This window comes from Balaenoptera physalus (genome assembly GCF_965194825.1).
Source record: "Balaenoptera physalus genome assembly, chromosome: 7".
Taxonomy (NCBI): domain Eukaryota; kingdom Metazoa; phylum Chordata; class Mammalia; order Artiodactyla; family Balaenopteridae; genus Balaenoptera; species Balaenoptera physalus.
This window is the reverse complement of record NC_138886.1, coordinates 63,941,595-63,953,425: the sequence shown is the minus strand read 5'-3', so window position 1 is coordinate 63,953,425 and position 11,831 is coordinate 63,941,595. Positions and strand designations below refer to the sequence as shown.

The following is an 11,831-nucleotide window of genomic DNA, read 5'->3' as shown; positions in this document are numbered from 1 at the left end:
TGCAAAAACATTGTTTTAGGAATTCCTCAAAAGAATCAGTCTGCCAGTCTTCCTTATAAGTTTCCATTGGAGGTTCTTACACTGTATGTGAAGTTGTTTATTCTGACATAGTATTTGTTCTTTATATTGATTTTCAATCATCTAACATTCTCTGTAATGTCCTATTTGAGTAAAATTATCATTATCATCAATAGACATATTTATTAAGCTCCTACCAGTTGTGAAGGCCTGCATACTAAGACTGCCGCGTCTGAACCCCGATTATAGTAAAGGATTTAAAGTTGAAAATATTAGGTTGTTCTTGGTCTGTTCAAAGAGACCAAGTGTACATCCTTGAAGCTACTTTTTTCCCTACAATTCTTTGATCCGGTGATTTCACCTCATTATTCCTATTCTAATTCCCTTGGTTCAGTTTCTTAAAAATGTATTTTGAAATATTTAAGACATACAAAAATATAAATGTTTCAGCAAACTCATGCATGCATCACCCAGTTTAAGAAATAAAATTTTGTTTAAATTTATTTGAATAAGATTTAAAATAATTAAATAAAAACTTTTAATGAATGTATGAATAAAGAAACAAAAATTTAAAAATAGATTAATAATATCCCTGCATGCCTCTTCTCCCCAGTCTCATTCCTTCTTATCCTGCTACATCAAGCGGTAGTTTCTCTCTTACATGTTGCAGTTAATGGGTTCTTGTTCCCAGTACTTTCATTGCATGTACTTTTCTGGCACGTGCATTTTGTAATGTTTCTGATGCTGAGAACTCGAATCTCTCTGCCATCCAATCTAGAGAGTAATCCTCTGACATTTTACTGCAGGATAATTTCTCCTAGGTTTGACAGTGAGTCAGTGAGTCAAAAGACTCCAGGCTCCAATGCTGTGTTTCCAAGGGTTACAGAAGTTCTCTAAGCATCTTTCCTTGACATGTAACATAATAAAAAAGCATTGCCCTTGACTTTTGTTTTGGTAATTATAATCAATAGATGCTTTATATATGTAAGAAGATGTATACATTTCAGAACAATTTTCCTTTTGAGTATCGGAATGAGTGCTAATGATGACGAAAGTGTCCTCTGCTCATTATTTCGGATCAAAATTGATGGACTCTAATTAAACTGAAATATTTCAGCTCACAGTACTAGTTAATTCTGCCTTGTATATAGGCTCACCTTGCAATATATGCAGTTTGCAAACAGATATTAAAGAATAACCGCAAAAGAGCTGAATGCTGAACCTCAAACTTTACCAAACCTCTTTATGGTAAATTGTTAAATGTTTTTCATGAAAAGTTTGGGTATCACTTTCTGAGAAATTCCTCCACATCTAGAAATTTCAGTTTGCAGTTACCCATGAAGGAATAGAAATGATTTACTTATTATTTGCATTTGGAAAGAGTATTTTAAAGCTATATTTGTGTGGATATCACAATTTCAACATGATTTACTATCTTTAGGGTTAAACCACATGTGTATAAAGGATCTTTTGAAGAGCAGTAGTAATACAGTTAGTTTAGGAAATGCCACAACTTCAGCTTCCTGTTCTTTGCCTTGGCTTTCTTAAAAAGTGAAGACGTTCTGCTCTATCCTGTCAAGAGCAAATGCAGCATGTGTTAGCAGAAGGAAGGAACCAGAGGCAGGCCTGCCCTCTTGACCTGTCCGGCTGGGCGTGTCAGTTTGCTAGATGAGACCTGGCAGCCCTGGGCTCTGTGTCCGGGGACCCTGCAAGTAGGTGGGGGCATTCCTGACTTCTGTGATCATAGCCCCCTGTAGGTGCAGAAGACACCACAGTGGCCAATGAATCCATCTAAATATTTAAGTAAAGTAGGACGAATAGTTCAACTCATCTTAGGAACTTGTCAAAATTTAGGATTCTAGGAATCATTTACGAGACATAGAAGAGGAGTATAAGGATTCTGTTCCTTAAATTTCGAATTTGAAATTTTCTAAGGTGATGTCCATCTTAGAAAAGAATATAATACTAAGACTTGATCTCTAGCCCTCTAAGACATTAAGTGGACCTCCGGGCTTCCTTTCTTTTCACCTGCTAACCTTTGTCTTCCAGTCTTCCTTTTCTCAATCCCCATTATGTGGAGTAAATGTGGTGGCTTTTATTTCTTCCTTGCCTTTCCCTGAGCGGGTGAGTGGTGCCAACAGCTGAGTGTCTTCTTCAGACAGCATCTAGGACCACTGTGCATTTTGTGTGTTCGGTGGTGGGCAGGCCAGGCATGCACAGAGTTAAGCCCACGGCCGCTCTGTGTTAACTGAGCATTTCTCAGTGTAGCTGGGTCGTAATCCCTCAGCAGATGCTTTAGGGGTCTTGTTATTGTCCAGAAGTGGCTCTTGTATGAGAAAAATGCAGCCATGCAGAAATGGCACACACGCTGTTGACTCGCCCACCATGGCTTAAGGTTTTTCCTTTATAACATCCATGAACCCGTTTCATCTCTACCTAGCCAGAGAGTGTTGGCGCCTTCCCTCTCTCTACACCTTTAACTCGTTAAAAATAAAAAACAACAACGACAATAAACTAGAATCACATCATAATGTTCCCTACTGATAAGAGGTTCTGGTTTTCCTTGCGTTCTTTTCAGTTTGTCGTTGTGGGCCCAGACCTTGCCCCTTTCTCAGGTCTTTCAGCCGCATCGTGGCCTTTCAAAACTTTTAAGTCCTGTAATACTATATTTTGTGAAGAAGGGAAAAAAATGAGATTTTTTTCCTCCTTGCTTTTGTTAACCCATTCTTGTTTTAGGCTCCAACAAAAAGGGTTTTTGTTAACTGGAGCTTAAAATCGGCCAGCTTGCAAAGTATTCTCCCTTTTTATGCAGGGAGGATTAGCTTGGCATGTTATGCAGTTCCCTTGTATGAGCCATTCACGTGTCCTGTCAGAAGGTGTATAATTACTCACTTCACCATCAGCAATCATTCTTAAGTTAAAACCTGTTTTAAACCTCTCATTAATATAAATCATACCGGGAAGGTAGAAAATACACCTTCAAAAAGAACGGAGTGTTAGGGAGCTAATCTGTTCTTTTCATAATAGACCCAGAGTAAATAATTTTTACTTAGCGCTTTTCTCTCTTTGCAATCAAAATAGTTTGTGATAAAAGATCGGGTACCAGGGATTGCATAAATGTGCAGTGTTTTATTCAGACAGGATTGGGCTTCCTGCTTGGTGCCAGCCTCGTTTTCTCTCTGTCACCCTTGAACAGTGAAGTGTGTAATCCTCCATTCTTTTAAAGTCAGCCCCCTGACAGAATTTCCTCTCTCTCCCTCTGTCTGTCTCTCTGTCTCTCTTTCTCTGCCCTTCTCTCTCTCTCCCCCCTCCTCCCTCTGTCTCTCGCCCTCTCCCTCTCGCCTTCTCTCTCTCTCTCTCTCTCTCTCACACACACACACACACACAGAGATTCAGGAGTAAAATGTTTTCATTTTTCAGGTTTTTCTTTCAGTGAACTATCCCAGCATGCTTGGCTAGCTAGCAAGCAGTCTGAACTTATAAACAATGCCTCAAAGTATGATTTTTCTTCATGGAAGAGCCTTAGGCAAAGGACTCAAATATCCATGGTCTGTTTATTCATTAGCAGCGTGTTCTAGTACAGGTAGGGTAGCTCTAAAGGCATAGCTCGAGTTACTCATCTTCCTCACATACAGAGGCTGCTGCTGCTCTTCCTCCATGCCTCCCACACCAGAATCTCCCTGCCACTGCATCAGACCTGTTGTGGTTGTGGAACATTCAGTCCAAGTCGGGGCCTCAAGATGAGGGAGTTAGGCAGTCTCTGAAAAAAATGTCTCAAATTCTTATGCATCCTGAAAGGCCCAGCCAGATCTGGCCTTTGCCCACCTCTACAAATTCATTTCTTACTTTTCCCCCTAGCGCTTCTGACTCATCATCTTGACAGTCTCCGTTTTCTTCTTTAAATTTGCCAAAGAGCCCTACTCTTTTCTACCTAAGGGACTTCACTTCTGCTAATCCCATGTGTCCCAGCTAAGTTTTACTCATTCGTCAGGTCTAAATTTAAGCCAATGTCCTTTCTTTTTTCCACATTTTTTCAATTCAGTGCCAACGATGTAGCAGAAGTTATTCTAGGTCCTTGAGATTCAGGGTTGCTTTGAACAGATGACATCCCTGCTCTCATGGGGCTTATATCCTAGGAAAGGCCTTCAACATAGAAGTCTTCTTGGACATTCCAATGCATGTGGGCCCACTTGAAGTTGTGTTTCCATAAAACTCTATGAGTCTTCATTGCATTTTCTTCACTCTGAAGGAATAAAGGAATGGCTGTCTCCCTGTCCCCAGACATCTTCCAATTATACTCTTCCTGAATTCTTTTACATCACTCTTACACTGTCTGAAACATTACACTAATTAGAAATTCATTGGGATTGACAGACTTTTTCTTAAAAAATAAATGTCAGTTACCAAAAGCAATTGTTTTAAATTCATATCATCTGCTTTTCTTTTAGCACCTGGTGGACATTAGTGGCTGCAGGAATGAGGACAAGGTTGGGTTGAGAGGTGATGCATTTAGGGCCTGGAACAGTGGGAAGTCCAGGGTGGCTGGCATGGGGCACAGGACCTGGGAGGACGGGTGTCAGGGAGATGGGAGTGCCCACAGGGAGAGAAGAGGGTTTGGAAGTTAAGGTTGGCTTTCTTTAGGAATTTAAATAGAGAAAGCTAAGGCCCCCTTTTCTTTTTTTGTCCCTTGGGAAAGAAGGAAAGGAACTAAAATTAGTTAATCTTTTACGTGCCAAGGACTTTACCTATCTTATTTCTTTTTTTTTTTTTTAATTTCTTTTAAGGCATTATTTTATCTCCAGTTAATATTTAAAGATCAGGTCTCTTTAATTCCAGAATTAGAACATGTAAAACTGACACTCTGTAGCCTCTGGGTACTCAATGTCTGTTGAATGAATGAATTCACTGTATAAAGACTTGTTCTTCACTTTGGCATGAGTCTTCAAGCCAGCTTCCCTAGACTCAGATTTCATGTTGGTACTATTGGTATCATAGCTGAAGTGCATTCAGGGTTGAATTGGGCTTTGTGGGCTGGTATGAAAACCTAGTCACCTTGTATGATATTGTTTTGATAGGAGATTTCAATGTGAGGTCCAGACCACTGACTCGCCTATGAGCTTTTGGAGCTCTATTCCTTAGTAAGTTGGGGGTTACCCGTATGTGAATACAGAACTGATATGAAATTAAATCTTACGTATTCTGTTTTCTTGTGATACTTAGGACACTTCTAATTGAGCTTAAGTGGTTCTCTCTCTTTCTTTTTTTTTTTTTTTCATAAATCTCCCCAAAGCCTTTTTATAAGTAGGTAGTATACCTAATAATGATAGTAATAGAAGTTATTACCTAAAAAAATTTAAAAGAAGTCAAAGGAAACAAATAATTTCTAAGATCCCCCAAATATAATATCTTTTGACATGTCCCTCTTTCATACTGAGTCACCAGGAACATGACATTAAGCTGATTTTGATTTGGGTTCAAGTGAGAGAGAAACCGTGTTAGTGATGAACTCTAATAAGGTTAAAACGCAGTCACAGAGGAGAGACCCCAGATGGACTGAGAGAGGCAAACCATGAGGTCCTTTCTTATGTAATGGTAAAGCCTGGCCAGAAAGGAAGCTTTTTCACTGGAATATTTGCAAAACTGCATACATCAATTTACAAGCAGTTTGAATTTATATGTAATTGACATATTTCAAAAACATTAAATGTTGGAATTGACATATATACACTAGTATGTATAAAATAGATAACTGATAAGAACCTGCTGTATCAAAAAAATAAATCAAATAAAATTCGAAAAAAAAAAAGACATTAAGTGAAGAGTGAAATGTTTGCTATTTTGACCACTAAATTTGAGTGTGTAGTGGGAGTAGGTAGGCTTTAGTGCATGGGCTCAAGTAGAAGATTATTTGGTTGAGATGTGGGAATCACTAGTAAGAAAAATAAGGTTCATATCGAGTCCAGTGCCTTTGATGTGTATGTTTCTATTCCTATATAATAACTTTTAAAGTCAGCTTCAACACAGTATAATTACAGTTACTTCTACTGTTCCTATAACAATTTTAAAAAGATACATAGAAATACAAAGTTGGATGACAAATCTGATTAAAGGAAGAGTAAATGAATGATTCAAAATGAGTTAAAAATGAAATTTTGTCTTTAAAAGGTATTATGTTAAAGTACACTTGGAAAGAGAAATTATGTAAAATTAAATTCATAGATATAGATTCTTCCAGAGTACCAAGAGACATGGTAGTTCAGTGGATGGAACACAGGTTCTGGAAACCTGGGAGGCTCTTCTCTGCATCTCACCAGCAGCATTAACTCTAGCAAATTACTTAACCTGTTGAGGCCTCTCTTGTTCCTCACCTGTAAGGTAGGGCTGATAATAATAGTATCCACCCTGACAGTTTGTATTGAGAATTAAAGCCAACTTTTGTGAGGCTTCTTATCAAATGCCTATTTATCAGTGACATCTCACACGGTGACTATTCTCATCAACAATTATATAGCAGTAGAGGAAATAGATATTTTTAAAAAATTATTACAAGTAAGTCACAATGTATTGTTATTATCTTCCTGTTTTCATGACAGGATTCCTATTACTTAGGTTTGGGAAAATATCCAATTCATGAAAATCCAAAGCAGCTCTGCTTTTGTTCTATAGTACCTGTTATAATACATTTCAAGTTTAAAGAGGGACATTTCAGAACAATGTTCATTGATTAAAAAAATTCATCAATTTTTTGTTCATTCAATAAACAGTTTCTGAGTACCTAATAGTATTTTATGTCTTATATTAACCTCTAGGAATAAAAAGCAAAGGCTCTTTTCACAGTCATCCACAGGGATGTTGCAGTCTAAGAATAAAGTTTTTCCAAGGAACTGGTAATCCACTAGACAGTGGTAAGTGGCAGAAAGCTTTGAACTGATAAATAAGGTTTTAAAATTGTAGTATTTTGGGGGCATCTTTAGGAAGGATTCTACACACACACAGAGGCACAAACACACCTTGAGTTTATAAGTTAGAAAGCCATTTGAAATGTGAACAAAAAAGTCATTTTAAATTTTTAGTCCATGGCAAAGACAGAATTATCTGAATAACTCTAATTGTTCATTTCTAAGGTGTCCTTGGCTGTATTAATCTAATGTTTATTTTTAAAATGTGATTAGCAATTATCTGGAATACTTTTTAAAATATATGCTTCCGTTAATAAAGGTCATGTTAAATTTTTTTTTGTTTTTTGTTGTTTTAAGACTCAGTCATATATTCATTGCTTTTCTTGAGGGTGTTTTTACTGAATAGATTTTGATGAAAAATATTCTTTAAATATTGCTTATTGGCTTACTGGATGAGAGATGATTCATCTCTCAATGAATTAATATTTTCAGTTTCGTTACAAAGCCAAATTGTCATCATTAAATGATTTTAGAAAAAAATAACAGGTTCTTTAAAATGTAGAGTACATACCTTCTCAATTAATTATTTTGTCAATGTTTATTGAACAATGAGAGCCAATTTAAGATTACAATAATGGAATCTTCTGAACTAGTGTTAAAAAATTTACCCGATCAATCTTCTAAGTCATATTTTAATCAATTTTGTTGAAATGAGATCCATTCAAAAGGAAATAGCACATATTTCACCACAATGACCAAATATTATGTACAACCAATGTAAAAGAAAAATTCATTAGAAACAATTATATTGGCCTGGACCTTTAAATATTTTGTTCTGTGTTTCCGAATACTTTTTGGATCTTTTTGTAGAGAATGAAAGCAACTTTGGGAGTGAATCCTGAGAGTTTGGTAGAACTAGATCTGCTTCTAAGCTTAATGCCTGCTTATTAAGCTGGAAAACATTATTATTTTTTTACATTAGACTTTAATATCATAAACAATGACGGCCTTTTCATGTTGTTTTCATAAAACAAAATTTGCTTATAAACCCAAAGCCATAAAACCACAAAAACCCCAGACACAATCCATCACTTTGTTCCATCCCGAGTTCAGTTTATTGCTTTCAAATACATCATATAAAGTGCCCTGTACTTGAGGAAGAATATAGTTTAAGGATGAATCCAGTACCAAATAATCACTGGCCTCTTAAGGACAACATTTATATTTATTTATTTTCTCAGAGCATTCCTTAGGATTTAAATCCTTGGATATCCAAATCAAAGGCATTCAAGTAAACAAAGCTACAGTTCATATTTAAAAAATGCTTTCAAAGGAAAATTTATACAATTCAAAAACTACTTAATGTCCTTGCAGGGAAGAAACTATATACCTACATTAGTGGTAAAGAAAATATGAAACTGGAAAATATATAATTCTGGAAAAGAACAAGACAGGGCAGATGATTAAACTGAGATCATATAAAGCTTGATTTTTGTTCAGGACACTTTCAATTGCAATTATCCTCTTTGGTTCTTAGCTGTTTATTTTTAGTGGTGAGATCATAGTTTTCCATGATTAGGGAAATAGGGTCTCCATACGGAACTATGATGTGGAGTCCAGAAAATAACTGTGGTATCAGTGGAGCAGAGTTCTCAGCAAATGCTGGTGTACTGTCGCCCCCAACCCTAGTATTGAGAAATAATTAACATACATCACTGTATAAGTTTAAGGCGTACAGCATGATGGTTTGATGTATATTGTGAAATGATTACCACAACAGCTTTAGCTAACATCTGTTTTCTCATATAAAGAAAAACAGGGAAAAACATTTTTCCTTGTGTTAAGAACTCCTAGGATTTACTCTCAACGACTTCCCTATGTATCATACAGCTGTGTTAGCTATAGTTATCATGTTGTACATTACATCCCTAGTACTTATCTGTCTTGTAACTGGAAGTCTGTACTTTTTGACCACCAGCCTCCAGTTCCCTCTCTGCCCACCTTCTGCCTCTGGTAATCACAAGTTTGGTTTCTTTTTCTGTGAGTTTGTTTGTTTGTTTAGATCCTACGTGTAAGTGAGATCATACAACATTTGTCCTTCTCTATCTGACATGTTTCACTTAGCATAATGCCTTCAAGGTCTATCCATGCTGTCACAAATGGTAGGATTTCTTCTTTTTTATGACTGAATTATAGATAGATGATAGATAGATAGATAGATAGATAGATAGATAGATAGATAGATAGATGGATGGATCTCACAACTTTTTAATCCATTCACCTGTTGATGAACACTTAGATTGTTTCTGTGTCTTGGCTATTGTAATTAATGTTGCTATGAACGTGAGTGCAGATATCTTCAGAGTTAGTGTTTTTGTTATCTTTGGATATATTCCCTTTTCTCCACATCCATGCCAGCATTTGTTATCTCTTGTCTTTTTGATGATGGCCATTCTAACAGGCAGGTGATATCTCATTGTGGTTTTAATTTGCATTTTCCTAATGACTAGTGATGTTGAGCATCTTTTTATGTACCTGTTGGCCTTTCATGTATCTTCTTTGAAGAAATGTCTATTCAGTTTCTTTGCCCATTTTTAATTATTATTTATTTTTTTTGCTACTGAATTGTATGAGTTCTTTATATGTTTTGGATATTAACCTCTTATCAAATATATGGTTTTCACTTTGTTGATGGTTTCTTTTGCTGTACAGCTTTTTAGTTTGATGTAGTCCCACTCATTTATTTTTGATTTTGTTGCTTGTGCTTTCGATGTCATATCCAAAAAATCATTATCAAGGCCCATATCAAGGAGCTTTGTTTCTATATTTTCTTCTAGGAGTTTCATGGTTTCAGGCCTTACATTTAAGTCTTTAATTCAATTTGAGTTAATTTTGGGGAGTAGTATAAAATATGGGACCAGTTTCATTTTTTTGCATGTTAAGAGCTAATTATCTCAGCACTACTTATATTTTAAAAAATATTTTATTGATGTATAATTGATTTACAATGTTGTGTTAGTTTCTGCTGTACAGAGGAGTGATTCAGTTATACATATGTGTACATCCTTTTTATATCCTTTTCCATTATAGTTTATCACAGGATATTGAATATATTGGGTTGACCAAAAAATTTGTTTGGGTTTTACAAACTTTTTGGCCAACCCAATAGTTCCCTGTGCTATACAGTAGGACCTTGTTGTTTATTCATTCTATGTATAATCATTTGCCTCTGCTAATCCCAATCTCCCAATCAATCCCTCCCCCACCACCCCTCAGTACCATTTATTGAAGGGACTGTCTTTTTTCTATTGAGTATTCTTGGCTGTCTTGTCAAATATTAGTTAACCATGTATGCTTGGGGTTATTTCTAGGTTCTCGATTCTGTTCCATTGGTCTATTTGTCTTTTTTTACACCAGTACCTTCCCGTTTTGATGACTACAGTTGTACAGTATAGCTTGAAATCAAGAAGTGTGATGCTTCCTGCTTTGTTCTTCTTTCTCAGGATTCTTTTGCTATTTAGGGTCTTTTGTGGTTCCTTATAAATTTTAGGAGTGTTTCTGCTACTTCTATAAAAAGTGCATTTGGAAGCTTGATAGGGATTGCATTAATCCTCTAGATCAGCGGTCCCCAACCTTTTTGACATCAGGGACTGGTTTTGTGGAAGACAATTTTTCCACGGACAGGGTAGGGGGGATGGTTCAGGCAGTAATGCAAGCGATGGTTCAGGCGGTAATGCAAGTGATGGGGAGCGGCAGTTGAAGCTTCTCTCACTCACCTGCCGCTCACCTCCTGCTGTGCGGCCTGGTTCCTAACAGGCCGCAGACTGGTACCGGTCCATGGCCCGGAGGTTGGGGACCCCGCTCTAGATGATTTTGGTAGTATTGACATTTTAACCATATTAGTTCTTCCTGTCTGTGAACACAAGATACCTTTCCATTTATTTGTATCTCCTTTGATTCCTTTCATCGATGTCTTATAGTTTTCAGAGTAGAGATCTTTCAACTCCTTAGTTAAATTTATTTCTAAGTATTTTATTGTTTTTGATGCCATTGTAAATGGGATTGATTTCTTTAGTTCTTTTTCAGAAAATTCATTATTAATGTATAGAAATGCTATTGATTTTGCGTGTTGATTTTGTATCCTGCAACTTTATCGAATTCATTGGTTGGATCTAAGTTTTTTGTTGTTGTTGTTGTTATTGTTGACTTTTCAGGGTTTTTTATATATAAAATCATGTCATCTGCAAATAGAGACAATTTTGCGTCTTTCTTTCCAATTTTGATACCTTGTTTTTTCTTGCCTGATTACTCTAGCTAGGACTTCTAGTACTATGTTGCATAGGTGTGGTGAGAGTGGGCATCCTTGTCTTGTTCCAGATCTTGGAGGAAAAACTTTTAACCTTTCACCAATGAGTATGATATTAGCTGTGGGCTTGTCATATATGGCCTTTATTATGTTGAGATATGTTCCTGCTATGCCTAATTTGTTCAGGACTTTTATCATAAATGGATGTGGAATTTTGTCAAATACTTTTTCTGCATTTATTGAGATGAGCATGTAATTCTTTCATTTTATTAATTTGATGTATCATATTGATTTATTTGCATATGTCGAACCATCCTTTCATCTCAAGGATAAATCTTACTTGAACATGGTGAATGATGCTTTTAATGTGCTGCTGAATTTGGTTTGCTAGTTTATTTAGAATTTTTGCATCTATATTCATCAGGGATATTGGCCTATAGTTTTATTTCCTAGTAGCATCCTTTTCTTGTTTTAGTATTGGGATAATGCTGGCCTCATAAAAGGAGTTTGAGAGTGTTCCCTCCTCTTCAGTTTTTTGGAAGAGTTTGAGAAGGACTGTTGTTCATTCTTATTTAAGTATTTGGTAAAAGTCACCAGTGAAGCCATCT

At 36.3% G+C, this 11,831-nt stretch overlaps 1 protein-coding gene across 11 annotated transcripts in view; it reads left to right on the top strand.

Annotated features, from left to right (window-relative positions):
• The window catches only part of NFIB (nuclear factor I B), a 236,558-nt gene that overhangs the window by 78,331 nt on the left and 146,396 nt on the right, over nt 1–11,831 (top strand). The gene's annotated exons all lie outside the window — the stretch shown is intronic.